Here is an 18,490-nt window from a genome sequence, read left to right as displayed (position 1 = left end):
TAGCTGGCCAACCACTGCTTCCCACAAGAGGAGAGCATCTGTTGGAAATTACGTAGATAAACAGGACAGAGCTTGGACTTGGTTTAATGGATCATGGTGAGTATGAGCCCACATACTGTGCGAGTGGAACAGTAAAGACTGGGAGTCACAGATGAAGAGAAATTTCTGGCTTCGAGCAGCTCAACAGTCTCTTGAGCTAGACAGTTGACATTGGAATTTTCAAAGGTGATCATTTTGTCCATGTGTTCCCTAATCCATTTTTCTTGCCTCTCTATTATTATGATACCATTTATACCCAGTAGTCCATCCAGACTGTCTTTTTTCTTTTCTTTTTTTTTTTTTTTAAAGATTTTATTTATTTATTTGACAGAGAGAGAGACAGCCAGCAAGAGAGAGAACACATCAGGGGGAGTGGGAGAGAAAGAAGCAGGCTCATAGCGGAGGAGCCTGATGTGGGGCTCGATCCCAGAACGCCGGGATCACGCCCTGAGCCGAAGGCAGATGCTTAACCGCTGTGCCACCCAGGCGCCCCTGTCTTTTTTCTTATGTGAATGTGCTTTGCTCATACAGTCCTTCCCGCCCCTCCTATCGCCTGTTGAAATCCTAGCTACCCTGCAGGCTCAACCCAAATCCTGTTCTCAGCATGAATTCTCTGCTTCTCCCTTAAATTGTACCTCTCTATTCACTTTCTTCCTCCCATTTATCTATTTGTGTATTTCTTATGTTCTGTGTTACAGTCAAACTTTTGAAGGACTGAAATGTGTTCATTTTGCTTTGAATCCATCATGACACATAACACTGTGTCTTGACTGTCTGTTGGCCAGTTAGCAGTTCTTTAGAGCTACACATCGCATATATCAGCCAGCCACATGCCCGTCATTCCCTGACTCTCTGTTTCTGAGTTAGCTGGTACAGTTCTTCCTCTTCTGATTTTGGAGATGGTGAGGCCAGGCAAAGTTACTTTGGTAGGACTGAGAAGGGACTTTCAGTAATTCATTTGTGGTAACACGAGGGAACATAACATCCAAGACTGCTTTAAGCTAAGCCTTATGGTGGAGGAACTAAAGAATTCAAATTATATTTGATCAAAAATCATTACTGTGTGATTGGTTCTGGATATCCAGAGGTCAGAAGAACAGATGTCTCTGCTCTCAGAAAACTTGGAATATCCTGTGGGGAGCCTGACAGTGGAAAAATAAATACTTCAAAAAACATACAACTACAACTTATAATAAATCATGAAGGAGAAGAACCAAAAAAGGCAGTGAAGGAGATTTCAGATAGAGGCAATATCTTTTGCAAAGGCCCGGAGGGGCTACTCCATGTGGAGGTAAGAATTTGATGCACTGGGGTACACAGGAAGGCCAGTCTGGGGTGTAGGAATCAAAGGGGCAGGGCTTTTATCTTGGAGGCTCTGTCAGCCACGTGAAGACATCTTTATTTTGCTGTTGATGCATTGAGAACCTCTAAAGACTTCTACTCAGGGGTGTGGCCTGATCTCATGTACATTTTCAGTAGATCACAGTAGCTGCAGAATGAACAGATGGGATTTTAGTGGGCCAGGGGCTGGAGCAGGGAGATATTTTAGAAGTCTGCTGGATAGCCAAGGTGAAAGACACAGAGACTCGAATACTAGACTAGGAGCAGTGGAGATGGGGAGAAGTTAAAATATGTTAAATAGACTTTGAAAGTGATACCTAGTTGATGGTGGAGAGAGACGGAAATATCAAAGATAACTCGTGGGATTTGGGGGCTTTAGAAACTGCGGATGAAGTGCCTTCACCGAACGACAGCAGGAAAGCCAGGGGAGACTCTCGGAAAGTTAAAGAGTTGAGTGGGGGCTCGTTGAATGAGAGATGTCTGTCAGTTGCAGTAGTGGACCCTTCATGCAGCTAGCTGGAATTTCAAAGGCGGAGATCAGAAAGGAGGTCTGAACTGAATGTGGGAGTCATTGAGTCCTTGGCCTGGAGCTTAGATATACATGTATCACGTTCTAAGGCTGCATGATTGTCTCATTAAGCGTTCACAAAATTTAATGTGAGATTTTATAGATAAATTCACAGAAGCATGAAGAAGTTAGATCATTGGCCAAAGTAATGTCATCTTTGAGCAGCAGAGCTGGAAATTGGACCCAGGCAGCCTGGCTGGTAGAGCCCTTTTTCTTACCCACTGCCCGGCAGAGGTCACGGAGCGTCCCCAAGCTGGCAGGGAGGGTGATGTGAGGAGCAGAGATGCCTGTTGCAGCAGGCTGAGGTTGAGTGGGAAGGGAGGAGGAGGGGTACCCTGTGATCGCAGCTGTTGATGAGTTGGGTGGGAGGAGAGCAGAAGGCTGTTGCAATAGAGGGGGTGAAGGGATTGAGGGACACTTTATTTTTTCATCTTTTAATTTAAAAAAATTTTTTAAAAGATTTATTTATTTATTTGAGAGAGAAAGAGAGACCGAGAGAACGTGTGCGTGCCTGCGCCCGTGGGGCGAGGAGCAGAGGGAGAGAGTCTTGAAGCAGGATTTCCCACTGAGTGTAGAATCCGACATGGGGCTTGATTTCACAACCCATGAGATTGTGACCTGAGTTGAAACCAAGAGTCAGATGTTCAACCAACTGAGCCACCCAGGCACCCCATGGGGGAAACTTTTTAAACAAAAAAACACTAGCCCTTGTCTGTATGTTGGGGTAATGAGCCAGTCGATGGGAGGTGGTGAAGATGCCATTTCTTAGGGGGGCTAATGGTAGCTGTGAAGTCTCTGAAGACTTGAAAGGGGATGGAATCTGGGGTGCCTCGCTGGCTCAGTTGGAGAAGCATGAGCCTCTTGATCTGGGGATCTTGAGTTCGAGCCCCACCCTGGGTGTAGGGATTACTAAAAAAGAAAGGTAACGAAATCCTAAGCAAATGTGGAGACTGCCTTTATTATGAGAAGGGACACTTCCTGGGCTGTAATAGGAAGGGAGACGGAGGTGGTGGTTTGTAGATTTAGCGTTTCCGTGACTTGCCTTTATTATTTAAGGAAGAACGGGGCTGCAGCTAGGAGAGGTGAGAGGAGGAGGGAAGGTGGGAGACTGGAGCAGAGGGAAGTGGGGGTGCGGGGGGTGCTCACAGGAGCGACCCAGTAGGAGGGGCAGGCGGGCCGGCAGGAGGTGCATTGAGGTTTGGTGAATGTGAATTTATTAATTTCTCCAGTAGTGTACTCTCTGAATATCTATCAGTAACTGTAAATGACACTTTTAATGAAATCAGATTATTGCCTTCTTTCCCTAAATATCTAAATAACCATCACTCTTTTATCTCCCCCTCATGTGCACACAGACTGAAATGTCGTTGATGAGATTATGTGTATTTCAGATGCTCCATATTCCTTATATGATAGGAAGATAAGGTATAATTTTTCAAGGCTTTAAATTAATTACGACCTAGGTCTTTTAAAAGGATGGATTTGCATCCTTATCTTGGTGACTGAGATTACTTAAAAGGGGTCACTTTCACCAAAATTCCTAAGAATGGGGCAGGAATTCTTTCAAAGCCAACTCCAGTTCTGACTTCATCCTTCTATGAATACATTTTTGACCCTTTTATCTTGAAATGTGTAATACAAATCTAGTCATAGTTCTACATAAAAATTATATTGGGAAATCAGACTTATGGATGTGTGCTTTTTATTTGATATTTAATAATGCCCTAAGGCAGGTAATTCAAATTTTTATTAAAGTGAAATGATTTGACAGTCAGACTTTGAATTTAATGCATGAATGTTTCATTTAAGCTCTTGGAACTGAAAAGGAGAAAAAATTTTTTTTCTGGTGGTTCTCTAAAAAATGTTCAAAATAATTCAGATTTATTTTAGCTATGTCTTACTAAAATAACTTTAGTTTTTGGACTTAAAATGACTTTTTTTTTTTTTTTTGCATGACATGTCTAGACATCTGGAGGGCTTTGATAACCAAGACTTATTATTTCCATGAATAATCTGTGACTTTTTATATTACCATTTAAGAAGTATGAACTATGGTTTTATACTTGTTTAACGAACTAGCACATAACTCATCCAGGTGCTGGAAATTCTTTAGCTTGGCATCGCTAGTTCGGATTTCTGGGAGCCAGTGGACATGAAATGATCCTTTACGCACAGAATTTTCTGTATGAGAACCAAATCTTCATAATAACAAACAAAAAATAAGACCAAAGTTTTGGTCCAGTTTGCTTGTTGCTCTTGGTATCTTAATATTGGTACTTAGTTCTGATGAGATGATTACTTGCCTGTTTGTTTCATGAAGTTTTAGCCCATTATTTAAAGCTTTTCCGACTGTTCAAAGGCTTGTCTGTTTCCCTGTAACTCAGATATTGTCAGGCTGCACATGCGTACAATAACTGTACTTAGTTATAATTATTTATTTTCTGTAAAACCAATGCCACAAGGCGCTTTACAGTTTCCTTTCTTCCCTCCTAAAAGGGGGAAGAAATCTAAACATGCCTCCAAGTAAATTAGGGGAAAAAACAGAAGAAGAAGAAAAAAGAGGGTTATTGACCAAAGGACTCTGAATGATCCCTTTATCAGGCTTGCCCTCATTTTTCTTTCTGGGTCTTTGAAGCCATCCTTGACCGTGTTGAACTCTTCCCCCCATATACTTTGGCAATTAATAATGTTGTCTTTTTAGCTTTAATAATGCTATTGCAAGAATCAATTTCTTATCCGTTCTCTTTTATAACGTAAAGAGTTATAGGTGAGAAGAGGATAAGGCATTCTAGAAAAGGAGGGGCTATGCGGGGAAAGGGAGAGTGTCAATTCTGAATGACCAAGTAGGGAAAAGCTATTATTCTGCCCGGACAAATGGAAAGCTCAAAGCCATATTTTCAGTCAATAGAACTTGGACTTTTCCTCACTCTAATAATTTAACTTGGTGCACAGCATTAGGGTGAGAAATGAAAACTCGATGGATATAGCTGTTTTCTATTTACTGTATCATACAGAATTTCTTGAAAATGGAATGGATTTCCTAAAGGATTTCAAAATGATTTCAGAAAAAGGCCAAAATATCAAGGGTGCTCAACCTGTCTATTATGTTTCGATTATGTGATATAAAAATTGTTATTAACCCAAGAATGAAAAGCTTCAAAGCTGTATAGGCATTTCTTCAAGATGACTCAACAAGGAACATCCCTACTTCCCTATTTATCCTTTTTTCCTTTTTATGTTTTAGAAATTTTAATGATTTATTGTGGATAAAAATTGCAGAATGATTTGGATATTTTCTCTCCCCCCTCCCCCCATGAATTCAAAGAAAATTGTGTTTAAGAGGAAGAAAAGAGAACATTGTACAGTCCTGGGCCACTTGTATGTTGAACATTCATATATTCTGATACCTTAAATATGCTAGGTTTCATGATTTTAAACCTAGAGCATATATTTTCCGTAAGAAAATTACTGAGACCAGGTGATCTCCTCTAAACATATTCTCTTATGCCTTTTGCATCACGGGTGCTCGTTTTTTGTAATTTCCTCGCATCAGTTTTTTAGCTCAATTTTTCTGCTTCGAGACTAATTATTAAGAAAACTGTGCTCATAGGAGGCATTCATTTCAGTTTCCTCCTCATTTATTTGCTGTGCATTCTCTTGAGTTTCTCTTTTTCCTGATGGAGTTTACAGAGACTTAGGAAAGCAGTCATTCCGGAACTGGGGAGGTATAAAAGCTCAGTCCTCAGATGGACCTTCCAGGAGGCCACTTCCTGTTGGAGTCCTCACAGTTCAGCCTGTGAAGAGGCATGCTGTCTTTGTAGGTGATTCTCCAAACCTGCAGTTTCTCTTCCCATCAACTGCAGACGACCCATGCATTTGTAGTCCCAGACCAGGTCTCTCTGTTAAGTTCTAGTATTGAATGCCCAGCTGTCTGTCTGACTTTTCTTTTGGATGTGTCAAAGACATCTTAAACTCACTATATATGGGAGTGAGTTTATGATCTTTCTCCACAGACCTGGCTCTCTTCCAATTTTCTTAGAAACCCGAGTTATACTTGACAACTCTCTTCCTCACCTCACCTCGCGTTTCCAGTTTATCATCCAGTTTTGCAGATCTGCCTCCTGACAGCTCCCAAATCTGTCTCTGGGTCTCCATCCCCAACATCACACCCCATGAAGTTCTCCCCATTTCTCACCTAGACTGTCACAAGAGCACCCCCCTTCCACATAGGATTATTAAAGAAAGATTGATAAAAATAAAAGACATGGAGGACGTGGTGCCGTCAGACTTGCGTGTCAGCTGTGATTGGTTGAAAAGAACACTGACTCCATGTCTGAGCCCAGTGGGAAGGAGTGCTGTGACTAATTGGCTGCACCTGCTGTTGGGAGTTTGGTGGTGGTGGTGATTGCCATCCATAACGAAAGGTACTCTTGTTGGTATCTGACTTACATGTTCGCTCTTAAGGTAGAGTCTTTTGAAATGGGCTTTGGAACACCTATCTGTATGAGAGCTTCTGACACGTAGCTAGGTGTTAGCAGTTATCCAGAAATACAGAAATATGGAAGCATGATGAAATGACTGAAGTCCTCCTTTTAATATTTTCATGTTGTTATATAATAGTTATGGTCCTGACGATTCTATATAGCAAATTGCTTACATATAGCAAAACCTGGGGAATCTGAAATCTCAGAATGGAATTGAAATGGCATGAGGGCGAGGAAAGAATTATGGCGTGACAGTGAGGAAGAAACTACCCCAGACCTCTCTGTTAGGGATAAAAGCCATCTCCTGAAGAAGGGAAAAGGGTGAGTTAGAGAAGAAACCATGGAAGAGAAAGATGGATATTGATCAAACTCAAAAGTGTGAGAACGTATTTTCAAATATTTTGAGTAAAAATACGCCATAAAAAGTTGTTCGTTTAACTGTGTCGGTCTTGGAGGTGTGTGTGTACGTGTGCAGGTTTGCCTTATTTTGGGGGATACTTCAGTTTTAGTTAAACGAATGTTCCAGTTAAAACTGGTTTTGGTAACATACAAAGCTAAGATAATCTAGACAACACCCAGTATCTTGGGGCAGAATCTGATGTATTTGTTAGGTAATGTGGAGGTTTCTCTGACCAAGAAATTTGCTACTAGGTAGGTAACACCGTCTCAAAATAAATTGTTAAAACAAGAAAACCACATTGGTTTTGGATGGGTCTATTTTCCATTACAGCCCTTCTTTAACCCCCTTCAAAATTTCGGAATTCTTGTTTTACTTTTAGTGATTAGAAACTCATAAAGGGGCTTGTCTACAGGAAATATTTAGGACATCTTGGAAACATGGAGTTGAATTGGACCTGAAAAAGTTACTTAATCTAGTCATCTGCCAGAGGAGGGCTTCAACTCAATTATTTCAGATGGCTGCTCCCCTTATCTATAAACAAGCAAACAAACCTTTGTTGTTGGAGAATATCTACTTCAGACTTTTTTTTTTTTTTTTACTCCTGTATAATGCAAAAAGGGGAAAAAAAAACCTCTCATGAAACAGTCTGTCTGTAAAGTAGTAACTAACTTGGAATGCCATTTTGATAGTAATGTTTTTATGGTTTGCCATAAATAAATATTTTTTATTAATGTAACTGATTATATTCCAAATTTATGTTTTTCTTCTGTTGGCAGCATGTGAGAATTCCTATAACCTTTATGCTGCAGAGAAACTCATCTAGTCACTGATGCGAATGTTCATTCTGATTTTGGTACAACTAATGATTCTCTAATGGTATCTTTTCTTTAAAGAATGATTATATTTAGTGGGTCCCAGCAATAAAAATCACTGTAATGAGGAATAAAAGATTGTAAATAAGAATAACAATGTTATTAATCATCTAAATTAGTCAGTTATGGCACATTCCTGTACCTGAAATATTTCCATAGGAAATAATGCTAAAATCCACATTTACTTATAATTAGACATAATACAAACCTTTTCTCATTATAATAGTTGCCCAAATCCCAATTCAACTTAATTTCATTGACTTTGATTTCTGGACTAAAAGCATTAAGCTTGAACTAGTGAAAAATGTATAATATGTGCATTCAATTAAGAAGTAATTAGATACTCAATCACCCTTATAACACACTAGGGATTAGGGAAGAAAGAAGAAAAATGTGACTCACTGTAGTGTATAAAAGTTTTGTTAATTGGTTTACTGCTAATTGAGATTGAGAAAGTGTCAAAGTATCATAACATAGGTTTGCTACTGAATAACCTTAAAAGCGAAGTTTAATGTTTTATGATGCTCTGATGCAGAGTAATGTAGAAATTACCAAGCTGCACGATTTATCTTAAAGTTCTGATTAAAGTTTATGTATTCATTCTGTTACAATATTAGCGAGTGGTGGGAAGAAAAAGAATGAGTGCTTTCTTACAGTTCAGACGTGGTGCTGTATTTTATCTCATTTAATCCCTACAACAATCCTGTGAAGCCTGTGTTTTGATTTACGGTTTAGAGATAAACCAAGGCTGAAAGAGGTTGAGTAACTTGGTCAAGGTCACGGCCAGTAAAGTACAGAGCAAAGATTCAGACCCAGGTGGGTTTAACTGCAAACCCGGAGCTCTTGCCACTACACCACATTTCAGATAACAAAGGGCAGAAAGTTATGAAGTCCTTGTATATCTTTGCCTCCTTATCTCTTTTAGATAATTTCCTGGAAATGAGATTTCTGGGAAAAAAGGACACTCATGTTTTCATTTTTGGTAACATACTGCTAAAATACAGGGTTATGATAATGAGGCTTATGCTAATGATGCAGGCTGGCTGGGTTCCTGAGGACCCAGAGTGGGTCCCATAGGACCAGCTAACCTGTCCTTGGCTTGGTGCAGGATGGAAAGCAAACTCGAGCCAAGAGGAAGTGAGAGCAGAGTTTATTGAAGACATAGAGCGAGTGCGGATACAGAGTATCTGGGAGACTCGGAAAGGAAAGGAGAGGAGAGTGAGTCTCGTCGTTGCTCTGGGTCTGGGGTTTTTACTGGGGATTGTGGTCCAGTGCACATGTCTTCTCAGGCATCCGGAACAAAGATGAGTGTTTAGGTGTCCTCCATAAGTCACGTATGCTCTCAGTGAGTCGTGGTCTTGGAAAACGTTCATGATGACCCTGCTTGGTCACTGCTAAGATGTTATCTATTGGGTGGAAGACTCCAGAGATATCACTAACTGCATGACCTCTGCAAGTGGGTTGAGACATTATCTGTTCTGTGAGGCATGTGGAAGGGGGGGGGTAGGTCCTAGCAAGAATAAAAGCATAAGGAGCAAAAAAAAAAAAAAAAGGCAGTTTTTTGTGGGTCCCTTTATGTATGTATGTATGCTTGTACCATTGATTGAATATTTTATAGAAGGTGTTTCTGCCAATTTTTTAAATCACTCAGTATACTTTCCACCTCTTTTTTGTCTCCTCTTTCCTCCTCAATTTCTTGATATGTGTTCATCTCCCATCTGCCTCTTGAAATTGCCATGGCAAGAGTTGCCTTTGATTTCTTTCTTTTTTGTTCTTTGTTCCCATGTCTCTAAATGAGATACATGTTTGTGACAGAAAATTCGAACAATATAGAACAAAATAAGAAGCAATGTTTTCTCAAACCCTCCTGTCAGTGACAGCCATCACCAGGACTGCGGTGAACATGGAGGCCCCATTGCATAGTGGGGATGTCTCGGGTTCCATTTGGACTCCACCACTAATTAGTTGTGTGATCTTGAAAAAGTTACTAATATCTCTAAGTTATTTTTTTTCATCAGTTAAAAGAAGTCCAGAAGTACCGCATAGTGTGATTGTGAAGATACAATGACATACTGTAAAGGGCTTAACATGTTTTTGGTCCATGGAGGAAGTATTCAGTGAATACTTACCTTTATTGTTATTTTTGTCCATTTGATCTCTCTTTATGCATTTAACTTCTATGGGATATATAGACATAGAATGTTCCTTATGGGATTATATTCAGGCTATTTTTCTTTTTCTTTTTTTTTTAAAGATTTTCTTTTCTTTTTTTTTATTTTTAAGTAATCTCTACACCCAACATGGGGCTTGAATTTATAACCCTGAGATCAAGAGTCACATGTTCTACTGACTGAGCTGGGCAGGCGCCCCACAGGATTTTATTTTATTTTTTAGGTGGGCTCTATATCCACTGTAGGGCTTGAGCTCATAACCCCGAGATCAAGAGTTGCATGCATGCTCTACCAGTTGAGCCAGGCAGGTGCCCCAGGCTATTTTTCTGTTTTTTTTTTTTTTTTTTTTAAAGATTTTATTTATTTATTTGACAGAGATAGAGACAGCCAGCGAGAGAGGGGACACAAGCAGGGGGAGTGGGAGAGGAAGAAGCAGGCTCATAACAGAAGAGCCTGATGTGGGGCTCGATCCCATAACGCTAGGATCACGCCCTGAGCCGAAGGCAGACGCTTAACCGCTGTGCCACCCAGGCGCCCCATTTTTCTGTTTTTCTATCTGCTTGATAATATATCTTTTTATGCCATTGAGTAGATATATGCCATACTTCTGAATGATTACCTTTTAAATAAGTTACCTTTAAGTATGTACCAAAATTTTATTGAGCTATTCCTCTATTATTATTCAGGTAGGTTATTCACAGTATTTTGCTATCCTCAATGATATTGTGGTTGATTTATGCATCTGTTTCCTTAAAAAATTCTTAGTAATGAGATTCCTGGGTCAGAGAGTTTCAATTATTAGTATATATGTATGCAAATTGCTCTTTCCAGGAGTTGTATCCGTTTATGCTTCCACTAACCACAGTTCTCCTCACCTTCACCACCATTAACTATTTTCAGATTTTTCATCCGTGCCCATCTGACTAAAAAGGATAAACATATGTTACAGTATTAAATTCCGTGACTGCGTGGTGGTATTCCTGAAGTCCCTCTCCTGTTCCATCAACCTGCCTTCTTATGAGCGTTGCTCGCAAAGTTTGTGGCATTAGTGTCAGTTTCAGTGTTTGGTAGGATAAGATCCCTTACCTGGTCCCTTCTGCAGAATTGTCCTGGCTATTTTCACATGCTTAATTCTTCCAGAGAAGCTGTAGGATCATTTTATCTGAAGGGTCGAAATAAGAAAGAGTAAAACAAAGAGGGGGTGTGAGAAAGAATTTGAGAAAAGAAAAAAAAAATCTTGCTAGAATATATTTCATCTGGATTGCATTGAATATAGAGAGTAATTTAAGGAGAATTGGTGTCGAATTTTCCTATCAAGGAACAATGCAAAGGTCGGTGCTTGGTAAAGTTTTTATGTTCTTCATTCATTGGATGGTTCTCTCCTCACTAGACTTACTACAGGGTGTGCATTTGGGCTCTCGAGTCAGCCTTGGGTGTGGCTGGACGGGGAACATGGTACCGCCTTCTGCTCCACAGCTTGGGCAAATTAATGATACTCAGCCTCAGTGTCCTCATCCATGGGGTAAATATACTAAGAGTATTACCTCCCAGAGATGCTGTGAGGACGAAATGAAATAAGGTAAAATGCACAGCACGGTGCTTAGCAGAGGGTTAGCGTTCAACAAATGTGAGCTGTTACTATTATTGTTTTTCTTTTTTTTCTTTTTTTTTTTACTATTGTTACTGCTGTCATTATCGATTCTGATTAGCGTCATTTTCCATTATATTTTTCTATGGGTTAATATTTCTTCATTGAACAAACAGTTGCTTAGGTTTGTCCTTGGCTTTCTTAACTGACCTTTCACATAGTTTCCAGTAACATTTTAGCTGATTATTTTGAATTTTCTAAACAGACCATGATCACATTATGTAAATAATGACAATCGCCTCCTTTCTAATTTCAATACTTACTGCACCATACAGTACTTCCAGAATAATGTTAAATAATCTGGCACCCCTTTCTTATTTCTGATACGCTTTGACTTCTCTTTCCAAACACAGTGGCATTTTCTCACACTCTTTTATTTGAATCTTCAAATGCATTGGACACCCCTGACCTCTTCCTTTCTCTTCCTCCTTTCTCTCTTTATTTCCTTCCTCATGACCTGATGGTGTTATTAGTGGGTATATTGGGGGAAAAAAAGGTGGCCATGTGTCCTTGTTTGTCATGGAAGGACATTTATTTTTAGCCTTTTGGTTTGTGTATGATTGTATTCTAAGGGCCATGTGAAAATGAAAACATCATCAGACTCTCCCCAAAGGGGCTTACAGCCTTCTGTTGGGAGTAAATCATGGCTAACTCCAAATTAAAGCAGCATGTGAAAACTCCCCCGAGAAGGTGTTCTTCTAATGTACAGGACAAAAGACCATTCTGAAAGAGAGAATCCTCATGTCTAACATATCACTCTTTCTTTCTTTCTTTTTTTTTTTTTTTTTAAGATTTTATTTATTTGAGAGAGAGAGCACAAGCAGGGGGAGAGGCAAAGGGAGGGGCAGAGGGAGAAGCAGACTTCCCGCTGAGCAGGGAGGCTGATGTGGGGCTCGATCCCAGGACCCTGGGATCATGACCTGACCAGAAGGCAGATGCTTAACCGACTGAGCCACCCAGGGACCCCCATCCTATCTCTTAAAAGATTCTTATTTTGGAGATTTTACCCTGAATTATCCTACTTAGGGAGGGAAACTTTAATGTATTATCGGTCAGCTGAGCCAGACTAGCACTTAAGTCAGCCCTGGGACCTGCGGTGGCCTCTGAGAAGTAGGGCACGGGTGCACGCGTGCCTTTTTATTATTTTATTATTATTTCTTTTAATTTTACATGCTTGTTTATTTTTGATAGCTTTTCAGGAAATTCTCCCAGTAGTGATTTGATTTGCACTCATTCCCTAGGGTCTCTTCATAGAAGGTAATTTAAAGTTCAGAAATACTCACATGTGAAAGATAGCATCTGTTAAAATTATACTGAAATAACAGATGATTTAGAGGGCTTCTTAGGATATGGACATACTTCGGGGTCTCGTTATGAACAGTGATCATCATATGATAGAATGTTCTTTTTTAGAGTTAAGCTTTCTTATTTTTTATATACACATAAATGGGTATTTGGAAGAAGTCCCAAAGGGGAGCAAGTCAGTCTAAGTGCCTTTGTATAATGAAAGTATCATTTCTTTATATGGTTTTTCTGAATAAATATATATTCTGATTATCAAGTAATATGGTAGAAACTTGAGAAAATACACAAATATATAAAAATGAACTTTTATATTAAATAATGATAATCCACTGAACATAGGCAATTAATTTTGTTTCTACCACAAATTGCATTAAAATAACAGGAAAGGTTTTTTGTTTTTTGTTTTTTTTAAGTGCACAAACCTACAAGGATAGAGAAAACAAAAGAGACAACAGCAAAAATATTTTGGAAGCTGGAAGCAGATGGTTGTGAGGTAACAGACTTAGCAGATGTGAGGAACAAGCCTGTTTACGTGACAGTCTCTCAAAGTCTCAGGAATTGGTGGTAACAGATAATCTCTAGATGTTGGAGTGAGAGGAGACTGAGATCCTGTGTAGCGGTTAAAAGCTGATGAAGAGAGAATCTCCCTATTAGGGGACCTAGGTGCAATTGAGTATTAGGGTAAAATGGGGTAATTAAATAATATCCTCATGCCTTATGTTCTCTCCTCCCCCACTTGGCCTCCAGGACACTGGCAGAAAGGCCTCTACTCTTTAGACAGGGGGCAGGGAGGGACTTTCTGGAGAATCTGAGCAACTGCTGCGACTTCTTCAATGAGATGGCCCAAGTGGTACCTTCTGTGGTGAAGGCAGGACTGAAGGTGAAGGCAGGCTCTGTGTGCTCAGAGCCTCCACTCCGGTTTTTTGTTTTTGTTTTGTTTTTGTCTGTTTTGTCTTTTTTTTTTTTTTTTTTTTTTATAGCGGTTGTTCCCATTCTTGGGTATGAACAGTTAAGGACATTTGAAGAAGGTGTATATTACATAAGAGCCCAAAACAAATAGAAGAAGGCGAGACATAAGAAAGAATACTTAGAAAAAGTTCAAAAAAGGGGTCATTCATATCTTCAGAGAGGCAAGGGAAGAAATTGCAACCATGAAATGGGAATTGGATGCTTTGAAGAAAAGGAATATTCTAAAAAGCTTTTGGAAGTGGAAAACATGATAGCAGGAATGAAAATTCTGTAGTAGAATCAGAAGACAGAACTGAAATTTCTTAGAATGTAGACCAAAAACAGGAGATGAATAAGAAAATTGGCAAACCAATGCAGGAAGTCCATTATCCAAATAACAGGAAAACTAGAAAAACTAGAGAAAATGGAGGAGAGGAAACAGCAACAAAATCACTTAAACATTTTCTCAGGATTCATGGACATACAGTTGCAGTTTGAAAGGACCCATTGAATTTCCAGCACAGTTGATCAACATGCCCCCACAGCAAGGCACTATCATTGTGATATTTCTAGACACTGAGGGACGAATTTCAGAGAGAAAAAACATTGAAGGAACCTGGAATTTGAACATCAGACTAATAAAGAGCAACACTGGAAGCTAAACGTCAAGCATGAATTCTGAGGGAGAATTACAACTCACCTAGAATTTTTTACCCACACTTCAAGTAGTCATTTTTAAATATCAAGATCATTGAAAATAATTTCCTAGGAAACTACTAGAAGATGTGCTTCACCAAAATGGAGAAAACAGATGGGGGATTTGGGAAACAGGAGATCGAGCAAAGGAGACGCCCAGAACGATTGTGAAGTGGAGTTGTAGGGATGGAGGCGGTGAGTCCAGATGTGGACAAATGAGAAGGTTCTAGAACTTTCTCCAGGAAGATGAAATTGGTGGACTGCATGATATATCTTTAACTTCTTGAGAGTCAGACGGTTGGGAGGTAGTTTTGGACTGAGTACCTAGAAAATCAAGGTGGAAAAAACCCAAGATAATTATAGCTATCCACTCCAGAGGGGAAAAAGAAGTGCAGGGAAAAAATGATACATTAATACACATAATTCAGCTCTGGATAAGATTTACATCATCACAATAATAAAAAGGATAGAAATTGACCCAGCCAAAATTACTATAGAACGGTATTGTAAGGATGGAGTGAGGGAAGAGTTTATATGTATGTGGGTGGTGTGTGTGTGTATGTGGGGGGGTGGTCTCTGACAGGAGGAAAGAGGGTCACATCTTCATTCTCCATGGGGAAAGTCAAGAGACAATACTAAAAACTGAAAAGGAGTGTACAGTCACATTCTTTAGCTCTGTGGTGTTAATAAAATAATCAGTTAAAAGAGTTGAGGGAATTGGTGGTATAAGAGACAGGGACCTGCTAGTTTTCATAAACGTAACGTTCTAGAACTATTTAACCTTTTATGTGAATGTGTACTTTTGATAAAATTTTAAAAATTAAATAAAATTATATCATAAAGTTTTCCCTGTCATTTTGTTATACTTTTTTATGTATGTACACACACACACACACACACCACACTCATGCATGTACACACACTTGCATGTTCTTGGAGTGTTTGCCATGGGCCAGATATTGCATTGGACCTTGGGAACACAGTGCAAATGAGATGAAGTGTAATTTCCTTCCATGAAAACTTTCTCTGAAATTCTGAAAAGTAAATTTTGAACACATGCTATGGAAAATAATAGACCATAGTGTAGTTCAATTTTCAGCTAGTGTCTGTAGAATCAACCGAAATCCTTACTAGTAGCTCGATTATGTGCCTGGGACTCACTGTTGTTCACCTTTTTATCTGTTGTCCTACTACATTGTCACACAACCCTGTGAAGTTTCCATCTGGCTCTGCTATCATCTGAAGCTCAGAAAGGGCAAGTCGATTGCCTAAAATCTCACAGCAAGTTGGTGGCAGAGCTGGGATTGGAACCTTGGTCTCCCTGATTCCAAATCCATACCCCAGATTGTGATCAATTGAAATATTTTCCCAGGTAACTTGGTCTCTGAGTGAACATCAAGCATCTGTCCCTGGGGGAGCTAACATAAAGATCATCCTCCCAGTGCCTTGTAGAGGAGAAAAAGCTCAGCAAGCAGGGGGCATTATTATCTTTAGATTCTTCTTGAGGGAGATTTTAGCAGAGTGAGTACCTAAATTTACCAGGAAGAGCCCACACTCTGGTAGATTAGAATTCACTTGGCATCTGTTGAAAACCATTTACATCAGACCCTTAGAACTTCAAAATGAACGAGACACCAATGGGCACGTGCATCTGTTGCACTCTTAAAATGCTTTGTGTTAAGACCTGAATTTGTATGATTAGGGAGATCACGTATTAACTATCTTTTGTTTAATTGGTATTTTGGACCACTATAGTTTAGTTTTTAGAATGGCTTCATATATTCTTGAAATGAAATTTCATTACTTGATAAACTTGGAATATATATTCCTGTAGACTGGCCTTTTCCAAATGTGTTCTGCGGAGCCATTAAGATACCCATTAAGGTGTTTGTTAAGTCAAGAGCTGATTGTCTACAAATTCGGAGAATCCTGGATATAATAACCTCCTTTTGGAGATTTATAGTCACATTAGCATGTTAGAGACTCTGAGGTGATTTTGTATAGAAAAACCATATATTGCTGTATTTAACCAGAGTTTTCAGTTTTTTTTTTTTTAACATGGATTCATTTTTCCAACTAATTTTTACTTACATGGAACACATTTTAGGAAATGGGGGACCCCAGGTTATTTTTCTTTTGCAAAAAATGTATACATCATGAACTTTAGGTTCCTTTTAGCTCTGAAATGCTGTGGCTTCACAATTTTGGTCGTCAGTTTCATGTGAGTCACTTTGACTTACAATTTGCTGGGTTATAATTGTCAAATATATGCACAAAGTCCTATTTTACCTTTGAAGTTCTATCTGAGATCTGAAAGATTTGATTAGGATTCAATATCTTCTTTGAAAAATATACCCCACATTACAAATACTTTCTGATAAATTGTTCCAGAAATTGCACGTATCTCTATGTACATATGCATACGTGGGCAGACATGTGTATGTGAGTATGTACAACATATCCATACACATATGGCATATGTGGACATTTTTCAAGTACTCTATCGTGTCCTACTTTATTAAGGAAGGAAGTCATTTAATTGCTGCAGTGACTATCCTAACATAAAAACTTAATATGATTGGATGGTTATATCTGTACAATAAGCTGCTAGGAATATAATTTCAAGTCAAAGGATATGCATCTGAATTTTAATAGGTATTTATTGTCCAGAAGAGTGGACCAGTTAACGTGCAGCAACTATATGAACGTTGCTTTCGCCACTCCCATCGCTGGCAACACAAGTAGATGTTATTGAACTAAAATCTTAGCTGATGTTGTTTTCCTAAATGGGAAATCACGATCTCAAAAAAGCCTATTGTTTCATGTATTATTTTGTATTTATTATTATCCATTTATTTAATAGAATTGCAAAGTTCTTTGGGGGCTAGCAAGAAGTGGTCTTTGGATGCAATCAGCTATCATCTGCGATTAATATACATGAAATTAATGTAAGTTAACAATAACTTAAAGCTGAACTTTATTATGAAACATGTTTCAGAAATTTTTGGTTTAGCAGTTGAAGCATTTACTTCAGGTGAAAACACTTACTTCTGTGAAGTTTTGCATTAGATTTGGCCACAGAAATAAAATGATGGTAGACTTTATGGAAAGAGTGCAGAGATGACAAACTCGAGTGTGAAGATATTTTTGAAATTTCCACATTTTCTTATGAAATCTTGAGTTTTCACTGTCTCTTGTTGGACTGCAAAAAAAGACTTTTCAGTCGGCTGTGGAGGGATGTCAGTAACATAATTGATTCATTCTTTTTGCCTCGAGGAGGAAGACAATGATCCTACAGTGCCCTTCAACGAGAAACGGAAACTTTGGACCTGCAGCTTCAGTTTGTCCTCAAAGCCTGCATTGTCTGTCTTCATCTAATCCAGCTTTGATGGACATCTGTGACCCGTTGCCTGTTCACATGCGCTAATGAAATGTTAGAAATGGCTGTACATTCAAAAGAAACCCGATACTGTATATCCACACCACTGCTGCTAGGATTCAGATTTTTTGCACATACTGTTTATTGCTTATGTGTAGAAGAAATGAAACTAGTTTTCAGAGTTGTTATTAATATGAATATATATCATGTATTAATACTGAGTCAGGAAAAAGACCTTCCCAGTGTTAGCGATCCTTCATTTCCTGTCTCCAAGAGAAAATGCACTCTTTCGGAGAATAATGTAATTCTTGATAATAAAGAAGAGTTTTGAACAGGAGCAGCATACGGCTTGCAAATGGAATGTGAAGGATTAGTAAAAGTCATATCTCATGTTGCTTTTCAGTCCTCATACCACAATTAATGTCGGGCTGGTTATTATACAAAACAATTTGGGAATTAATGTAAGAACAAAATCACTTTATATATTTCTCAAAGAATCAAATTGTATGAATCTAATTGTATTTATTTGACAGATTAGAAGCTCTGGTTTCTAGGAGTTTGAGAAAGGCATAAAAATGGGATAAAAATTACTTGGGTATAGCATACCAGAAACTGCTTTATTTTCCATGATAGAAACAT

The 18,490-nt window shown here is 38.9% G+C and overlaps 1 protein-coding gene across 2 annotated transcripts in view; it reads left to right on the top strand.

The window, feature by feature from the left end:
• Positions 1-18,186, top strand: part of CA8 (carbonic anhydrase 8) — an 81,514-nt gene extending 63,328 nt beyond the window's left edge. Inside the window, exon 9 of one of the 2 annotated variants that reach the window (XM_008706724.2) lies at positions 17,752-18,186. The gene's annotated coding sequence lies outside the window, so the exon portion shown is untranslated. Of the gene's footprint in view, positions 1-17,748 lie in introns of both variants that reach the window. The other variant, XM_008706723.2, reaches the window with a different exon arrangement.
• The last annotated feature ends 304 nt before the right edge of the window (positions 18,187-18,490 follow it).

This window comes from Ursus maritimus, unplaced genomic scaffold (genome assembly GCF_017311325.1).
Source record: "Ursus maritimus isolate PB19 unplaced genomic scaffold, ASM1731132v1 scaffold_9, whole genome shotgun sequence".
Classification (NCBI taxonomy): domain Eukaryota; kingdom Metazoa; phylum Chordata; class Mammalia; order Carnivora; family Ursidae; genus Ursus; species Ursus maritimus.
This window is presented reverse-complemented; position numbering and strand designations above follow the sequence as displayed.